This window comes from Schistocerca cancellata, chromosome 7, assembly GCF_023864275.1.
Source record: "Schistocerca cancellata isolate TAMUIC-IGC-003103 chromosome 7, iqSchCanc2.1, whole genome shotgun sequence".
Taxonomy (NCBI): Eukaryota; Metazoa; Arthropoda; class Insecta; order Orthoptera; family Acrididae; genus Schistocerca; species Schistocerca cancellata.
Genome location: NC_064632.1, coordinates 422,805,822 through 422,825,522, shown reverse-complemented (window position 1 = coordinate 422,825,522; position 19,701 = coordinate 422,805,822).

Below are 19,701 nucleotides of genomic sequence, written 5' to 3'. Positions count from 1 at the left end.
GCCTGTCCTGTTTTACCAGTCTGCCCAGCCTGCGACGACCGACAAGTGTAATGAGAGGTGGTCGCCCAACCCCACGATGTCTGGGAGTGGTTTCTCCTTGATTGGGCCACGTAGTGAAGACACCACTCCTCGAACACCCAAAAAGTCGTGCAGCTTCCGAAAAGCTTGTGTCGAGCCTCTGGATCAAGCTCAGACACTTCGCGCGCCTTCCGTATTCTACACGCGCACAGCACGCACACTGATACTATATGAATTGTACGTGTATCTGGCTAGCAGTCATCCCTCGCCAAGTGACGCTGCTACAGCCTGGACGGCCTTATATCGGCAGTAGGTCGGTGGTTATAATGTTGTGGCTGATCAGTCTATGTCCTCGTTCCAGTTCATATCGCTTTATAACTTTACGCCTAGATATTTAATCGACGTGACTGTGTAGGCATTGTACTACTAACACCTGGGGCGTTATTCGCACTAAAATGTTATTGTGTTCACAAGAATACAGGCTGTATGACAGGTATTCCCCATCAATATCCATACGCTTTCTGGCAGCTACCTTGTTGCGTAGCAGACAATTCTTTGGGGGCATTCCGACACCACTAGTGGACAACTGGACGAAGTTTGCATTGGTGGTGAACTTCTCGCCACACATTACGTCTTTCATTGCGTTGAATGAGGCATAGTCATTAGAAGCCAGATCCGGCGAATATGGAAGATGTGGAAACACGGTAAACCCTAGTTCACGCATGATGGCAAAGGCCTGACGGCTGGAATGTGGCCGCGCATTGTCGTGTTGGAGCTGAACGCCACAGCACCATTTTCCTTGGCGGTATATCTGAATGCGTTGGCGGAGTTAGAGCAGTGAACTGCACTACTGTTCACTGTTGAGGGTCGTACTGGAAGGGAGCCAACCCATCAGCAGTATCTCCTCCTGGTCCCAGAACACAGTCGCCGTTTGTGGCAGTAAGAATAGTCTCTGCCGTGACTTCTTCGGTCGAAGACTCACAGTACGCTTTTTCTCCGTAGACTGTCCTTTCTTTCCTGGAATTTTGTGGAAGAACCATGACTCGTCGACTGTGACCAGACGCTGAAAGATCTCAGCTGGAGCTGCACTGTACTGTTGCACCAACTGTTGGCATATCTCAACACGCTCCCGTTTCTCCACAATGGTGAAGCAATCGGACACTCCTTGTGCACACACCTTCATCTGCAAATCTTCATGGATGATAGTATGGAGGATTCCCTGTGATATACTGTATTCATCAGTTCATCAAACGTGATTCGCCGTGCCCCATTGTCAAGTCTTTGACAAGCTGGACATTGTTTGGTTTGCCCGCAGTTGCTGGACGCCCATTGCTTTTGTCTTTTTTCAGTCCAATCCATGCCCTCTCTGAACTCTGATACACAACTAAACACGGATCTGAAACTTAGTGCTGTTTTCCCATACATGGCTACAGAACTCTTGTGGATGTCTGAAGCAATCATTCGCTTCCTCCAGAGAAACGGCACTGTCCACCATTGTTTGCTTCCATGTCGTCTTATAGATGTCCACTAGAACACTCGCAAGCCACAACCTAGCGGTAGACATTAATCTGTCTTCTCACAAACATCGACAAACATGTCAAACTACTACGTTGCAAGAGTTATAGGTCGAGTTCCAGTCAATACTAAACGAACTAACTACGACATTCGAACAATTTACTCATCTGCATCAGCTTACATTTTTCTACATTTAATTCACTCTAAATATAGAGTGAGCTGTTATTTATCAAAACAAATAGAAATTCCAAGTCATGCTGAATCCTTATACAGTCATTAAACGACGACACTTTCCCGTACACTACAGCCTGACCCGCAAACGATCGAAGATTCCTGATTACCCTTTGTGTCAGAGGAGAAGAGCGGTCCTATCAGACTACGCTGGAGCACTACTGACGACACCTTTGTCTCTGATGGGCACTCGCTGTCCGGGACAATGTACTGAATTGTATTACTTGTAAACTCCTCGAGCTACTCGCAGAACCTATTCTGTACAGTCGGACTTTTGTCAACCGTCTGTAACAGGGCACAGTGTCAGATGCTTTTCGGAAATCTAGGAGTATGAAATAAGCCTGTTGCACTACATCCATAGTTCACGGGATATCATACGAGGAACGGGCAAGCTGAGTTTCGCATGAGCGACGCATTCAACAGACTCGTATGTGCTGACCTCTGGGCAGGAGCTTACCTGACACAAAGAAATTTGTTATATTAGTATCCTGATAAGTTCAAAAATCTTGTCAGAAACCGACGTTAAGGATACAGGTGTGTAATTATGTGGGTTCGTTCTTTTATCCTTCTTATATCTCCTAGCCATCTGTGTTTTTCTATTGTCTTACGACTTTGTAGTAGACGAGAGATTCGAGATCAGTGCAAGCCGAGCACGGGACCAATGCCGAGGATTACTCTCTGCAAAACGGCAGAGGGATTCTACCAGGACCTGGCGACTTGTTTGTTTTTAATTCTTTCAGCTGCTTCTCATCAGCGGAAGGGATACATATTTCTGTATCTCCACACAGGAGTCTGTGCGACGGTCACGCGATAGTACGTCTGTACGATCCTTTTGCGTGAACAATTTTTAAATACGAAATTTCAAACTTCTCTTTTTCTTTTGCTTTCTTCTACTGCCACATCAAACCAGTCGACGAGCGACTGCATAGAAGTCTTCGACCAGTTTATTGATTTTACGTGCGGCCAGAATTTTCTATGATTCTCGACAAGATCTTTTGTCAAAGTATGACGGTGGAAGTTGTATGCTTCGGGCATCTATCTTTTTATAGACGTACGAATTTCTACTAATTTTTGCCTATCTGCGTTCGTTTTTGAACCGAGAATACAACGATTTCTTGTTTCCTCAGCGTTTTGTCCGGTGAGCTTTTGTCGACATTGCTTCACAATTTCCTTCCTTTTCATTTTATGTCAGTGCAGATTGGCAGAACCATTCTTGTCTCGCGGACAAAAACAGGAATGGTATGTCGTACCGGTGACAAAACTAATATGCAAACGGTGACGACGTACACTAAACCGCTGACGGGAAGCAGTCGTAAATACAATGCTGGCCATCAAATGTAACACCAAAAACGGCCGGCGATATCACAGCCAAATTAATTTGGGAAATAACACGTTGTACAAAGATCACGTGATTGAAAATACAGTCCCGTGTGATGTGAGGAAGATGATGAAGATGGCCTGAGTGGCCGAGCGGTTCTAGGCGCTACAGTCGGGAACCGCGCGACCGCTCCGGTCGCAGGTTCGAATCCTGCCTCGGGCATGGATGTGTGTGATGTCCTTAGGTTAGTTAGGTTTAAGTAGTTCTAAGTTCTAGGGGACTGATGACCTCAGAAGTTAAGTCCCATAGTGCTCAGAGCCATTTGAACCATTTTTGAAGATGATGAAATCAGTATTGAGTGTTGCAGCTATTGCTGACTATAACCGCTGCTGCACGACCCGGCATTGAATCAAAGAGACTCTTGATGCGTGGAGTCCATGCTGCTCCCACATATTGGCAAAATTCGTCTGCTGTAGCAGAGGGTAGTGTATCCCTGGCCAGTCGTAATCATAGACCAAACTTTTAGGTAGGCGAGAGATCGGGAGAACAGGGAGGCCAACCCAGCAATGCAGTCGGATAGCCGACGAAGAAGTCTTAAACATTACGTGTCACGTGGGGTCGCGCATTATCTTATTGCAATATGGACGTCAGCAAGCACCGAAGGTATGGGAGGACAACAGCCTCCAGCACTTTAGAGTTGTAACGCAGCAATGCATACTGGGGCGTGAGGGGGAGGGGATGCGGGAATGGAATCCAGTACCACCCCAAGCCATAATACCGGTTGCAGGACCAGTAAGGCGTAAGGCAACAGTTCAACAGCCCCTCACTGCTGTGTCTCCAGACTCTAATTCTACCATCGAGAGGTGCAGGCAGAATTGAGATTCGTCGGTGAAAACAATGTCATTCCATTCGATTGTCCATGTCCGTCGTTCATCGCAACACTGCCGGCGCAAACGCCTGTGGCGTTGACTCAGTGGTAAACCCAACAATGGACGCCTTGCGGACCGTCCATTCTGCTGCAGACGACGCCGAATGATACGCGCGGACACTGGTTGTTGCGCAACAGACCGAATTTGTTGTGTTATGGTCCGCGATGTGGCAGAGTGATCCATCACTGAGCATGTGCACAATATGGCTGCCATCAGCATAGTGGTGGAGCTAGGCAGGTGCAGTCGGTTCCGACGGTCGGTCATTCCCTCCTGCATCCAGCGATTACAGATCCGCACACAGTGCCTTGCTTCCGTCCGACATGATCACCGGTTTCTCTGAAGGATCATCCGTAATCCCTATAGGTAACTATTCTTTCCCGGTTGAGCTCCGAAACGTGCTCGAAAGACGCTCGCTGTCTTTTACGAGGCATACTGAAGCTGCTTAGGCGAAACAACCGCACGAAATAACATTCCCAGTACGTCCACACGGCCGTCTGCTCCCCATTTATATACATCTACATCTACATTTATGCTCCGCAAGCCATCCAACGGTGTGTGGCAGAGGGCACTTTACGTGCCACTGTCATTACCTCCCTGTCCTGTTCCAGTCGCGTATGGTTCGCGGGAAGAACGACTGCCGGAAAGCCTCCGTGCGCGCTCAAATTTCTCTAATTTTACATTCGTGATGTCCTCGGGAGATATAAGTAGGAAGAAGCAATATATTCGATACCTCATCCAGAAACGCACCCTCTCGAAACCTGGACAGCAAGCTAAACCGCGATGCAGAGCGCCTCTCTTGCAGAGTCTGCCACTTGAGTTTGCCGACCTGGTACGGATCCCACACTGATGAGCAATACTCAAGTATACGTCTAACGAGTGTTTTGTAAGCCACCTCCTTTGTTGATGGACTACATTTTCTAAGGGTTCTCCCAATGAATCTCAACCTGGCACCCGCCTTACCAACAATTAATTTTATGTGATCATTCCACTTCAGATCGTTCCGTACGCATACTCCCAGATATTTTACGGAAGTAACTGCTACCAGTGTTTGTCCCGCTATCATATAATCATACAATAAAGGATCCTTCTTTCTATGTATTCGCAATACATTACATCTGTGTACGTTAAGGGTCAGTTGCCACTCCCTGCACCAAGTGCCTATCCGCTGTAAATCTTCCTGCATTTTGCTGCAATTTTTTAATGCTGCAACTTCTCTGTATACTACAGCATCACCCGAGAAAAGCCGCATCGAACTTCCGACACTATCTACGAGGTCATTTATATATATTGTGAAAAGCAATGGTCCCATAACACTCCCCTGCGACACGCCAGAGGTTACTTTAACGTCTGTAGACGTCTCTTCATTGAGAACAACATGCTGTGTTCTGTTTGCTAAAACTCTTCAATCCAGTCACACAACTGGTCTGATATTCCGTAGGCTCTTACTTTGCTTATCAGGCGACAGTGAGGAACTGTATCGAACGCCTTCCGAAAGTCGAGGAAAATGGCATCTACCTGGGAGCCTGTATCTAATATTTTCTGGGTCTCCTGGGCAAATAAAGCGAGTTGGGTCTCACACGATCGCTGTTTCCCGAATCCATATTGATTCCTACAGAGTAGATTCTGGGTTTCCAGAAATGACATGATACGCGAGCAAAAAACATGTTCTAAAATTCTACAGCAGATCGATGTCAGAGATATAGGCCTATAGTTTTGCGCATCTGCTCGACACCCATTTTGAAAACTGGGACTACCTGTGCTCTTTTCCAACCATTTGGAACCTTCCGTTCCTCTAGAGACTTGCGGTACACCGCTGTTACAAGGGGGTCAACTTCTTTCGCGTACTCTGTGTAGAATCGAATTGGTATCCCGTCAGGTCCAGTGGACTTAACTCTGTTGAGTGATTTCAGTTGCTTTTCTATTCCTTGGACACTTATTTCGATGTGAGCAATCCCTGCTGGCGCTATTGGCGCCCGTGATGTGCACTTGTGCCGAAATGCTTATCATGTACATCTCTCGTCGCCACAGACGCGTGCTGCAAATTTCACTTGATTTGGATGCTTCCTTCGAGGTGTCGCATTTAATCTTTCGCCAAGGTGATGGAGGAACTTAGAAACCGCGTTAGACGCACAGTCGTGGTGTCAGCCGCCGGCTAGGAATCACAAGATGAGATGTCCTCGAACGGTCCGTCGGTCAGTATCTGGACGACATCCCGCGCAGCAGTAGCGCGGGAAGCAGAGCCGAGCGCCGCGCAGGCGCTCTGCCCCGCCTCGTATCGCCGCCCTAATGACTTCTCTTGTCCCGTTGCTCGGCCGGCAAATTGCAGCCCTTCTGGTAGAACTCAATTACCCGAATTCGGCGGTGGCTGAAGAATCTATCGCGCCTGAATGCCGGCTGATATTGGAAGAGCTGTTTTTTTTTCCTTTTTTTTCCTCTGTTTCCGCGACTGGCCTTTTTATTAGAACTAGCTGGAGTCCCCGGTGAGAGCAGTCCTTTGTCCGGAGCGCGTTTCATTTAACGTTCCTGAGGAGTGCCCTTCCCTTCCCTTTACCCCCGCGCCCTGCCGGCTAGGCAGCTTATTACCCCCGCGAATATTCGGCCCTTTGTGCCCTCCGCGGACTCGCCGTGACACTCGCCGAACAGGAGCCGCCTCCTCCGCCGCCGCCGCTACCTCCTTCATCCGGAGCAGACCGGAAAGATAGCGCCGGAAAACGGCCCCAGCCCCTGCCAACAGCCGTAATTTCCGCTTTCGAATTTTCCTTATTTCCGGGTCGTAAATGCTACGCAAGACGATAACCTCTTGAGACCTCCTGGAGCATTAAATTGAAACGTACCTTGGAATTTCGATTCGAGTGCGTAAAAATATACTTAGATGGAATGCGATACCATTTCTTAAGGGTGCCTTCCCTTAGAACAGCTCTTGCAGAAGTTCCACGTTTCCGTTATTTTACAAGTGAAATTTTACATATCTTGTTGCGTAATTAAAATTCTGGACACCACACTAACTGGTCCTTTATTATCAAATAACTGTACAGTCTTCTTCCTCTTTTTCCTTTTTTCTGGTTTTATGCCTCGTCCTTCACAGGGTCGGCATGTTAACCTAGTTTTCGGCAATGTTAGTGGTACAGAGAGGCCAGACGCCCTTCGTGTTCCCACTCCTTCTGAAGTGAGACATGGGGCCAGCACGGTACTCACCTACTCGGATGTGGGAAACCGCAAAACAAGAAAAAGATGCAGGCTAGCCTGCACACTGGCCCGCACAGGCCGCACAGTTGGACAATTCGCTCCGAAACCTGGGCAGAACAGAAAATAGAAATAGAAAGGTGCGCGATCCAATTTTAGCACCGGGAAGTCTTATGTTGATTGCACTGATGCTTTCTTATCCAATACTGCGCTAGCATTCCAGTCACAAATCGATGTGATACATGCTGTGACAGTTGTTGGTAAAAAACGGACAACAGCAGATTTTTGGGATATTGTTTGTGTGGCCTGTTTAATGTACGACAGCGATCCTGCCCAGTTGTCAGGATTAATTTAGATGGATAGCATCCAAGAAGGTTTGTTTACGACGATTTTAACAGGTGTAATGACTTATATCTACTTAAAATAAACTACTGTTGATATTGTCCGAAATCGCTGGCTACAAAGTTTCCTCTGTCTGACTCCACTTCTGTAAACGGCCCTCCTACTACCCTAATACTATAGCTAACGAATTAAAATGTATCTGCGTGTGAACATTGTGAGCGACGTGGCTACTATTCTGTCATTCTGCGAAACGGATTAATCTGAGATGTACCCTTTACCCTACGGCTCCTGCAAGATGCAATTTCCACCCCCGAAGTACTACAGAAGTAAGACAGACGCTCTTAACGTTCTAAAGAGAAATGCCTGAAAAACTTTCAGCAATAAATATCTTCTGGAGTCGTCCGCTTTAAGGAAATGACACAAAAATTCACAAAATTTCTTACGTAACTAGTGGGATACTTGGATACTGGAGTAGTGCTAGTTAGTGTAAGGAAAACATGAAACTAACGAAAATTATAATTTTTTTTGCAAAAATTCTGAGAAATCACAATGGCACTTTTAGTTATGAACTGAACAAGTTATTTCCGGGTTATTTTCGGAATGTGAAGTTACCTCTTGAGAATAGGATTCGCTAATGAAATTTCTATACAAAGTTTAAGATTGTTATTGACTTGGCAGAATGGCTGAGAGCCGCGCCTACTCAACTTGAATAATTATCCGTTAGAATGTTGCTAGGTACGGTCGAGGCTGTCGCGTGTGAAATGCAGTCAAGTGTACTGTTGTGGAGGAAATATGGGGCTCGCAATAGCTGTAGCGCACAATACCGTAAGTTGCGATGACTGCTGTCTGCGCCGCTCGCTGCTGACAGATAAGATAACTCTCGTTCTATCTGGATTGACCTTCGCCAATCAAACTCTCCCTACGCCTTGATGAAGTCAAGGACTCCTATTCGCCCCTAGTCTAACTATTGGCGTGGTACACCGGTCAGATCAGCAGTCCACCGCGATACCACTCAAAAATTCGCTCGCAGGCATTTAACTATAACTCTGTCCGCCACACCGCACAACAAGTGTGGTAGCCAACACAGTGAACAACACTTAATCGCAAGGACTCAATATAGAGTCACACTCCGATTCGCTCTAGACACAGCTGCTCTCCCAGTGAAGTACTGAGGAGAGACTTGTTCCTTGCTCTTTGAGTACACGTATGATCGCACACGCTCACGTTATGTCTTCTCGCTCCAAGAGCGACAATGGAACGGCCCCTCTCCACGTCAGACGTGAAGGGGTATATCTTTCGGTCTCTTCCATTACTCCTTCAGCTCAAGGTGTCAGGAATATCGTCTGCCAATCAGCATTGCTCTTCTAAAATGGGAGAATGACGTTTCGTTTAAGGCGACCAATCCTGAAATCTGTAGCATCGGCGTTTGGCGTTTGCTGTCTCCCTGTGAAAACCTCCAAAACTGTGTGCTATGTTTGTAAAGAATGCGTAGGCTGGGCGCTCCCACACAATGTAGCGGAATTTGCTTTTAAGCCGAACACGGGGTCATTCTCCCTTTCACTCGGGCAAATGCTATCTGCTCTACGAGCGGTCGCCAGCCGACGTAGATAGGTTGACCCGTCCTCTAAAGGGACCGTCCTCCTGGCATGCGGTTTGCCTCTCCCAAACTAAAAGCTTTTGTGACCGTCGTGTCTTGAATGTGTGTGTGTACATCAGCCTCGAGTATTTCAACCACGGTGCGTATTTGCGATTTACTTGTTATTTGCATATCGTTTATGTGAATTCATACAACTTTGACTTTATCTTATCGAGTTTGGGTTCGAATGAAGCGTCTTGATGTACAGAATATGATTGTGAGGGCGGAATATGTAAGCAATGAAAGTCAGGAGACCACAACATCTTACAACATTTACGCGTGTTTAGTGGACCCTCATTTTTCCACCGTGCGGTAGTGCCATAAGGTAGATAATTAGTTTGCTACAACGCATAATATTCTGTAGAAATTCCCCATGCCAACACAAGATTGTATAAATTTGGTGTACAGATATGTCATAATTGAGGTTGCTCTGTTGCCTATTGGTCTGCTATCTGAATATGCGTAGGAGAAAAAAAGAATATACGGCGCTACTGAGAAAATTTTATGTGCAAATATTCCCATGAGAAAACAATGCATAATATATGCCACTGACTTTCACATCTGTGGATTTGCTCATCTCTAGATTCCAGGAAATGACATTTGATGAAGATGAACAAATGTCATCTGAGGTACAAGATCTGATTTTCTATTTCCCAGTGGACAACCCGAATGAGTCTTATCAACCGATCCCTTCTTTTGGTCAAGTTGAGCCACAGATTTCGTGTCTCCCAATTCTAGTCAGTACTCCCTCATTACTTATGTGATCGATCCATCTAATCTTCAGCATTCTTCTGTAACACCACATTTCGAAAGCTTCTGTTCACTTTTCATCCAAACTGTTTATCGTCTATGTTTCATTTGAAAAATGTAAAATATTGAATAAAACAAATTCGAGCTCAAAATGCTTTACATGCGAAGTTTTATTCCAAATCACAAAATTAGTGATTTTTGCTCTGCCAACATAGATCCGCAATTTTCAGTTTTGTAATTCCAACATCGGATTCGTAATCAGCGACCTCAAATATCTAAAAAGAAACATTTTTATAGGATTTTATATCCATTTTTCTATTATATCTAGATTTTGAAGCAAATTGGCGCCCTGTGCACAGGGTAGAAATTACCTGGAGCTGGCACATTTCCCTAAATCTTGGAAGCTGCATGCTGATGCGTACTTGGGTTGCCCCATAACCTTTGTAGTTTTTTCTTGAGTGAAAATATTTCGTGATAAGTAAAATGTTTTGGATAAGCTGTTTTGTGTTGTTCGATAGACAATGATGCGCTCTACAAAATAGTGTGTTTAGGTTTTTGTACTGATCTACAAGGTGCATTCAAGTTCTAAGGCCTCCGATTTTTTTTCTCCGGACTGGAAAGAGAGAGAACCATGCGCATTGTTTTAAAATGAGGCCGCGTTCATTGTCAATATGTCCCAGAGATGGCAGCACCGTATGGCAGATGGAATTTTACCACCAGCAGCGAGAATGAGAACTGTTTTAAATACTTAAAATGGCAACGTTTTCCTTACTTGAACAGCGTGCAATCATTCGTTTTCTGAATTTGCGTGGTGTGAAACCAATTGAAATTCATCGACAGTTGAAGGAGACATGTGGTGATGGAGTTATGGATGTGTCGAAAGTGCGTTCGTGGGTGCGCCAGTTTAATGAAGGCAGAACACCGTGCGACAACAAACTGAAACAACCTCGGGCTCGCTCAAGCCGGTCTGACGACATGATCGAGAAAGTGGAGAGAATTGTTTTGGGGGATCACCGAATGACTGTTGAACAGATCGCCTCCAGAGTTGGCATTTCTGTGGGTTCTGTGCACACAAACCTGCATGACGACCTGAAAATGCGAAAAGTGTCATCCAGGTGGATGCCACGAATGCTGACGGACGACCACATGGCTGCCCGTGTGGCATGTTGCCAAGCAATGTTGACGCGCAACGACAGCATGAATGGGACTTTCTTCTCGTCGGTTGTGACAATGGATGAGACGTGGATGCCATTTTTCAATCCAGAAACAAAGCGCCAGTCAGCTCAATTGAAGCACACAGATTCACCGCCACCAAAAAAATTTCGGGTAACCGCCAGTGCTGAAAAAATGATGGTGTCCATGTTCTCGGACAGCGAGGGCGTAATCCTTACCCAATGCGTTCCAAAGGGCACTACGGCAACAGGTGCATCCGACGAAAATGTTTTGAAGAACAAATTCCTTCCTGCACTGCAACAAAAACGTCCGGGAAGGGCTGCACGTGTGCTGTTTCACCAAGACAACGCACCCGCACATCGAGCTAACGTTACGCAACAGTTTCTTCATGATAACAACTTTGAAGTGATTCCTCATGCTCCCTACTCACCTGACCTGGTTCCTAGTGACTTTTGGCTTTTGCCAACAATGAAAGACACTCTCCGTGGCCGCACATTCTCCAGCCGTGCTGCTATTGCCTCAGCGATTTTCCAGTGGTCAAAACAGACTCCTAAAGAAGCCTTCACCGCTGCCATGGAATCATGGTGCCAGCGTTGTGAAAAATGTGTACGTCTGCAGGGCGATTACGTCGAAAAGTAATGCCAGTTTCATCGATTTCGGGTGAGTAGTTAATTAGAAAAAAAAATCGGAGGCCTTAGAACTTGAATGCACCTCGTATTTGCTGTTCTTTTCTGGTCTTTAAAATGGAGTATAAAGTCAACTCAAAAGAACACTTTCGAAATATTCTGGTTTTTGCGTCTAACCGAGGTGCCAAAGCCTCACGAGCTGCTAGAGGGTTATGTGTATGGTGACGAGGCAGTGTCTCTTAGGACGGCCCGAAATTAGTTTAAGTGATCCGAAGACGGCAATTTCGACCTCAAAGACGAACTGCTTGATCGGAACCAGAAAGTGAATGTGGAACTTCACGACCAACAAATGCAACGACTCAACAACGCTATCCAGTAGAAACGACCTGACCGGCATGTGGAGTTCTGCTTCAACATGACAACGCCCTTACATCGCCAAGGAAGCCACTAAGACGTTGGCTGGGAAGTTCTGTCACGTTCTCGTATTTCTCCCACCCTGGCGCCTTCGGATTTCCAACTGTGCGGATACCCTGCAAAAGCACTGCTTGGTGTTTCGGCTAGTAATGACGTGGAATTAGACACTTGGGTGGACGATTTCTTCGAGAGGAACCCAGGCGATTTGTACCGTCGAGACACTAAACAGCTAGTTGAACTTTGTGAAGAAGTTTTAAACAACAACGGAGAAGACATTATTGATTGATTACTTTCTTATTTTGTTTATTTTTGTAGGAACTTTAAAAGAAACACAAGAACTTACGGGAAAACGTAATATATCCTGTACCGGTCATGACAACAACAGGTAAAAGTCTAATCTCCTTTGTCTGCTCGTGGCACGTCAGCCCTGCAGGAATTAGCCTCTTCAACAAGTTCCCACGTTCTGCCCTCTCGAGTGCAATTCTTCGCATCCTATAACGCCTGAAGCTTTTATATAAAATTTCTGCTATTGGGCAGCAGAAAACCCTCATGAACTACACCAGCGACCGCTTCTCAGCCACCATGTACACCGTTGCTGAATTTGATGTCGAGTTCCGTATTTTTTCGAAGAAGATAGTGTAACGATGACCGTTAATTCTTACTATTTTGTACTGAGTGAACTCCCTGTCACTTAAATAATATGTGATTCTACAAACATTTTCTATGTTGTTCCTTATAGGCAAAGCAAGTGCAAGGGCTATGATTGGTTCTTGCTTGTAATCCAGAATGCTTTTCTATAGAGAAGCTGTGAACACGAGATGTTTACGAAACATTGCATTGAACATGGCACAAAAACAGCTGATCCGAAGTTCCCGATGCAAACTTACCATATGGAACCTTGATCTTTCGCTTCTGAAAAACTTATATGTTACGAAAACAATCGTTATGGCAGTAATGATGATACTAATGGCACATGATGATAATCAGTTACCTTACTGCTCGATATAGCTGAATGCAGTCTGTAAGGCTTAGCTAGCACTTGGATGTGTATCCACCAGAGCTCTTAGTCAGATCAGTGCACCAGAAGTAGGGTTAACTACTTGGATAAAACATCAGTTGGCACATATAGTACAGCAAAGATTATTCATGAGTAACAGGTGCAAAAAATATGATAGTTGGAATTTCGCAAATTCTAACAAACAACTTTCGTCAAATTCCCCTGGAACTGGACAGCAGACTTGGAATATTTTCTGCTGAATGAACAACAGAAATTTCAAGCTGGTTATCTAAACTGTCCTAATAAGCAGAAACGTGGGCCTCGTTCAACGAAACAGGGCAAAATTAACATTGCTCATAAATCACCAGCACTGGAACACAGGTTAGTAGTCCTGATAAACAATACAAAAGCAAGCAAGTAAGGCCCTCACGAGAGGGTCATTACTTGATGCTGTAATGCAAAAATTCCCTAAATACTTGTAAAATAGGTACTGACATCTCACTCTAACTCACACAATTAAAATACTGAAGTAGTTACGCTATTTTTTTTAATAAAAGAAACTTTGAAGTACAATATGGTTTACTAAGTTGAAACTAATGTACCTATCCACATCAACTAATTAGGACTATCTAGACAGATCTGCATGTAATTTACCTGAGCATTATTCAACAAATGAAAGTTAATATGAATTAAAACATGACCATGGTGTGGTCTAAAAAGTAACAGATGCTCATAAATGACACAAGTATTACCTAAATTATCAGTATCAGAAAATAATTTTGGAATAGCTTCTCTGGACCTTATTTAAAGCGACTAAAACTATCTTAACATTGGGATTACTTAACTATGACCCTCTCTGGAACTCATTTTAAAATTATTAAAATTACATCAACACTGAAATTACTTATTAACAACCCTTTCTGGGTCTGTGACTAAAATTACATCAGTGAGGAAATTACTTAACCATTGCATCTCTGGGTCTCATTTCAAAGCGACTAAAATTACATCATCATCATCATCATCATCATCATTTAAGACTGATTATGCCTTTCAGCGTTCAGTCTGGAGCATAGCCCCCCTTATACAGTTCCTCCATGATCCCCTATTCAGTGCTAACATTGGTGCCTCTTCTGATGTTAAACCTATTACTTCAAAATCATTCGTAACCGAATCCAGGTACCTTCTCCTCGGTCTGCCCCGACTCCTCCTACCCTCTGCTGCTGAATCCATGAGTCTCTTGGGTAACCTTGCTTCTCCCATGCGTGTAACATGACCCCACCATCTAAGCCTGTTCGCCCTGACTGCTACATCTATAGAGTTCATTCCCAGTTTTTCTTTAATATCCTCATTGTGGACACCCTCCTGCCATTGTTCCCATCTACTAGTACCTGCAATCATCCTAGCTACTTTCATATCCGTAACCTCAACCTTGTTGATAAGGTAACCTGAATCCACCTAGCTTTCGCTCCCATACAACAAAGTTGGTCGAAAGATTGAACGGTGCACAGATAACTTAGCCTTGGTACTGACTTCCTTCTTGCAGAAGAGAGTAGATCGTAGCTGAGCGCTCGCTGCATTAGCTTTGCTACACCTCGCTTCCAGTTCTTTCACTATTTTGCCATCCTGTGAGAATATGCATCCTAGGTACCTGAAACCGTCCACCTGTTCTAACTTTGTTCCTCCTATTTGGCGCTCAATCCGTTTATATTTCTTTCCCACTGACATTACTTTCGTTTTGGAAATGCTAATCATCATACCATAGTCCTTACATTTCTGATCTAGCTCTGAAATATTACTTTGCAATCTTTCAATCGAATCTGCCATCACAACTAAGTCATCCGCATATGCAAGACTGCTTATTTTGTGTTCACATATCTTAATCTCACCCAGCCAGTCTATTGTTTTCAACATATGATCCGTGAATAATATGAACAACAGTGGAGACAGGTTGCAGCCTTGTCTTACCCCTGAAACTACTCTGAACCATGAACTCAATTTAACGTCAACTCTAACTGCTACCTCACTATCCATGTAAAGACCTTTAATTGCTTGCAAAAGTTTGCCTCCTATTCCATAATCTTGTAGAACAGACAATAACTTCCTCCTAGGAACCCGTTCATATGTCTTTTCTAGATCTATAAAGCATAGATACAATTCCCTGTCCCACTCATAACATTTCTCCATTATTTGCCGTAAGCTAAAGATCTAGTCCTGACAACCTCTAAGAGGCCTAAAACCACACTGATTTTCATCCAATTGGTCCTCAACTAATACTCGCATTTTCCTTTCAACAATACCTGAGAAGATTTTACCCACAACGCTGATTAAAGAGATACCTCTGTAGTTGTTACAATCTTTTCTGTTTCCATGTTTAAAGATTGGTGTGATTACTGCTTTTGTCCAGTCTGATGGAACCTGTCCCGACTCCCAAGCCATTTCAATTATCCTGTGTAGCCATTTAAGACCTGACATTCCACTGTATTTGATGAGTTCCGACTTAATTTCATCCACCCCAGCAGCTTTATTGCATTGCAATCTATTGACCATTTTTTCCACTTCCTCAAATGTGATCCTATTTCCATCATCATTCCTATCCCATTCTACCTCGAAATCTGAAACATTACTGATCGCATTTTCACCTACATTGAGCAACTCTTCAAAATATTCCCTCCATCTGCCAAAGGCATCCACAGGATTCACCAGCAGTTTTCCTGACCTGTCCAAAATACTTGTCATTTCCTTCTTACCTCCCTTTCGAAGATTGCTAATTACACCCCAGAATGGTTTTCCAGCAGCTTGACCCATAGTCTCCAACCTGTTTCCAAAGTCTTCCCACGATTTCTTCTTGGATGCTGCAATTATCTGTTTGGCTTTGTTTCTTTCTTCAACATAACTTTCTCTGTCTACCTGGGTTCTGGTATGTAGCCATTTTTGATACGCCTTCTTTTTCCTTTTACAGGCTGCCTTGACTGTATCATTCCACCAAGCTGTTTGCTTCATCCTACTTTTACACACTACTGTTCCAAGACATTCTTTAGCCACTTCTAGTACTGTGTCCCTGTACACTGTCCATTCCTTTTCCAATGACTGTAATTGACTACATTCAACTAACTGGTACCTTTCTGAGATCGCTGTTATGTACTTGTGCCTGATTGCCTTATCCTGAAGTTTCTCCACTCTTATCCTCCTACATATGGACCTGACCTCCTGCACTTTCGGCCTCACAATCCCAGTTTCACTGCAGATTTAATAATTATCAGTGTCATCAAAGAATCCCCTGAATACACGTGTGTCCCTCACAGCCTTCCTGAATTCCTGATCTGTTATTATATAGTCAATGACAGATCTGGTTCCCCTGCCTTCCCAAGTATACCGGTGAATGTTCTTATGTTTAAAAAAGGAGTTTGTGATTACTAAGCCCATACTGGCACAGAAATCCAAGAGTTGTTTCCCATTCCTGTTGGCCTCCATATCCTCTCCAAATTTACCCATAACCTTTTCATACCCTTCTGTTCGATTTCCAATCCTGGCGTTAAAATCACCATTGAGCAGAACACTGTCCTTGTCCTTTACTCTAACAACTACATCACTGAGTGCCTCATAAAATCTATCCATCTTATCTTGATCTGTCCCTTCAAAAAGCGAATATACTGACACAATCATAATTTTCTTGCTAGACACTGTCAAATCTATCCACATCAGTCGTTCGTTTACATACCTTATTGCAACTACGCTGGGTTCCATTTCTTTCCTGATGTAAAGCCCTACACCCCATTGTGCTATTCCTGCTTTGACTCCTGACAGATAGAACTTGTATTCTCCTACTTCCTCTTCTTTCTCACCCCTTACCCGAATGTCACTAACAGCTAAAACGTCCAGCCCCATCTTACTTGCAGCCTCTGCCAGCTCTACCTTCTTCCCAGAGTAGCCCCCATTGATATTAATAGCTCCCCATCTCATTACCATTTGTTTGCCAAGTCGTATCTTAGGAGTCCCTGGTTTGTCAGTTAGAGGTGGGACTCCGTCACCTCCAAAGGTCCGAGGCATTTTGCTCTGATTGTTGCCAGCATCATATTTAAAGTACCAGGGAAGCAGGTTGCTAGCCTTACTTGCCCCGAGTCCCATTGGGTTTTACCCCTAACGGCTGAGGGACTAACTGGTGGATTTGGTAGTCTTTGCCGTATGAGCACAAAGGTGACCACGACTCAGAATATGTCCGAGATGAAATTATTTGATCATGGCCTCTGTGAACCTCCTATAAAGTGACTAAAATTGCATCAATATTGAAATTCTCTGAGCCTCATTTAAAGTAATTATAAAGTTACACAAATATAGGAAAATTACTAAACTGAATGAAGCTACACAAAATTTGTAAATTCAATGTAGGTCAATTACAAAAGCACGCCTTCTATGGCCTCATGAAAGATGAGTAAAGTTATATAAATATTCTAAAATTGTCAAAAAAATCTCTGTGCCCTCACAAAAATTGAATGAGATTCTGTAATATAGAAAAATCATTTAATTGTCTGAAGACATATAAATATAGAAACATAACATGAGGTCTCTGTGGCCTCATGAAAATTGAATGATGTTACATAAGATACCAAAATTGCAAAGTTATGGAATCTATATTCTCAACAAACACACAATTGGGTGTGAACATCATCATGACATACAAACTGCTATATCTAGATATAAGTTAAACTTATAGCTGTGACAAAACCTCTAATAATGTATATTTAAATGCAATGTAATTCACAATTACCATACAAGCAAAACAGAACTATTACTTAAATTTGACAGCCCTCTGACCTTGTTGAAAGTGAGTGAGGCATAAACAACCTCTAGTATCTTTTAACATATCCATATAATAAAATTAAATACATGTCTATAATCTGAGATAAAAGACTGAGTATGATATTGAACAAAATATTCAAACTGCTGTTGATAATGTATGTTAATATGAAATTCATATGTGTAGCTGTCCTGTTACCACACTTGTTCAATAAAGCCAGTTGCATAGAATAGTATCTGACTTTACACATTATTGTAAATGACCATCAAAACATAACTGTTCAATAATCTAGTCATACTCATCAGTCTACATTCAGTAGTGAGTAGCAGATACAAAACAGATGGGCAGCTGTAAATAATTTACTTCATGAACCAACTGACTAACTGCAACTGTTCACAATGGCAAAACTGTTCATCCGTTCGGTTACCTAGTGAGTGAAAGTTAAGATACAGTTGGTATTTTTATACAATGATCCTTCACAACCTTGCAATACACAGAAGGTATTCAGTGTGATTTCTTAGCTGTATCTCTGGCTGACATCTCAATACAATCTCACATGGTTTGAATTATTGGTACTACAACCCCATGCAGCATAGCATGAATGATCTTGGTACAGCTGGTTATAGTCAGATACTGATTTTGTACACAAATGGAGCATGTTAGTCCTCAGTATAACCAGAGGAACCATCACTGTAATGGTATGTCATCTGGTTTGGATCACGTATCAGGCGGTATTCTTTGGCCTGTTCCTCTCATACATTAAAGGTTGGCTCAGTTAGTCCTCTCTCCCCTCAAATAGTATTTTACACATGGAATACATTAAAACAATAAGAAAATTTCTCACAGAATTTCTAATAAAAACATTACATTATCTCTCATAGCGAGTTCTTCTCAGCATATATACAGGGTGAGTCACCTAACGTTACCGCTGGATATATTTCGTAAACCACATCAAATACTGACGAACCGATTCCACAGACCGAACTTGAGGAGAGGGGCTAGTGTAATTGTTTAATACAAACCATACAAAAATGCACGGAAGTATGTTTTTTTAACAGAAACCTACGTTTTTTTTAATGTAACCCCGTTAGTTTTGTTAGCACGTCTGAACATATAAACAAATACGTAATCAGTGTCGTTTGTTGCATTGTAAAATGTTAATTATATCCGGAGATATTGTAACCTAAAGTTGATGCTTGAAACCTCCGACGTTGAGTTGCGTGTTGTAACAAACACGGGCCACGGTCGGCGATCAGCATCTGCAGGGACATGTTTACGATGACGACCGTGTTTACGAGTATGGCTGTAGTGCACTGTTGTGGTTTGGTCTAGCTGTCGCAGTGTCCGCATGTAGCGCTTGCTGCTATTGTTATTCTGCATTAGTCTCTGCACGCAGACCAACTGTAGTACACCGTGTTACCAGACGTCTGTGATAAGTGTAGTGTTGTAGGAACTGTGACCATGGTGTATTCGGACTCTGAAAAGGCGGAGATGATACTCATCTATGGTGAGTGTCGACGAAATGCAGCTGAAGCCTGCATGGTGTATGTAGAACGGTACCCGGACAGAGAGCATCCAACGTGCTGCACATTGCAAAACATCTGCCGCCAACTGTATGCAACGGGTATGGTCGTAACACGCAAACGGGTCCGTAACAGGCCCGTGACAGGAGAAGCGGGTGCAGTTGGTGTGTTAGCTGCTGCTGTCATGAACCCACACATGAGTACACGGGACATTGCGAGAGCCGGTGGACTGAGGCAAAGTAGTGTCATGC